General features: G+C 37.7%; 1 long non-coding RNA gene across 1 annotated transcript; it reads left to right on the top strand.

Moving 5' to 3' along the window:
• Positions 1–640, top strand: LOC127101573 (uncharacterized). The gene is made up of 2 exons (XR_007794664.1): positions 1–209; positions 362–640. It is a non-coding gene; the product is annotated as an uncharacterized LOC127101573 (long non-coding RNA).
• Positions 641–698: the final 58 nt, after the last annotated feature.

The following is a 698-nucleotide window of genomic DNA, read 5'->3' as shown; positions in this document are numbered from 1 at the left end:
TTGCAGAAACCATATAATCGCCCATAAGTAAAACGACACGTGGCAAACTTTTATTGGTAGTTCGAAGGACATTTATGTCATTGAGTCGGTACACCCTATATATAGAACGACCTCTCCCGATCTATCTTTCATTCACTTTCCATAGTTTTCGCTATTCGATAAAATTCTAAACTGTCTTTTTTTCTTGTTCGAAAAATCTACTATTCAAGGTATGGCACCATTTTCTATTCTTGTTGAATTCAGAGTATTATTTTGCTTATTGAAAATGCTTAGGTTTTGGATATCGATTAATACACGCGAGATATACTATTGTGATTTTTTCAACAATGTTTGATGTGCTGAATGATGTTGACATGTACAGATGCAAATTGTTGTTAAGACCATTACTGAAAAGACCTTAACTTTGGAGGTTGAAAGTTCTGATACAATTGGTAGTGTAAAGGCGAAAGTTCAGGATAAAGAAGGAATTCCTTCAGACAAACAGAAGATAATATTCGCTGGGAAGCAATTGGAGGATGGTCGTACTCTGGCTAACTGTAATGTACAGAACGGATCTATTCTGCACTTGTTGTTGAGGCTTCGTGGTGGGATGCAAATATTTGTGAAAACACTTACCTTGGAGGTGTAACGCTCTATTCAGGATAAGGAGGGTATTCCACCTGCACCTGCATGTTGTTCTTCGTCTTCGTGGTGGCTTC

Source organism: Lathyrus oleraceus, chromosome 7 (genome assembly GCF_024323335.1).
Source record: "Lathyrus oleraceus cultivar Zhongwan6 chromosome 7, CAAS_Psat_ZW6_1.0, whole genome shotgun sequence".
NCBI lineage: Eukaryota > Viridiplantae > Streptophyta > Magnoliopsida > Fabales > Fabaceae > Lathyrus > Lathyrus oleraceus.
The sequence above is the reverse complement of the archived record's forward strand: the minus strand, read 5'-3'. Positions and strand labels throughout refer to the sequence as shown.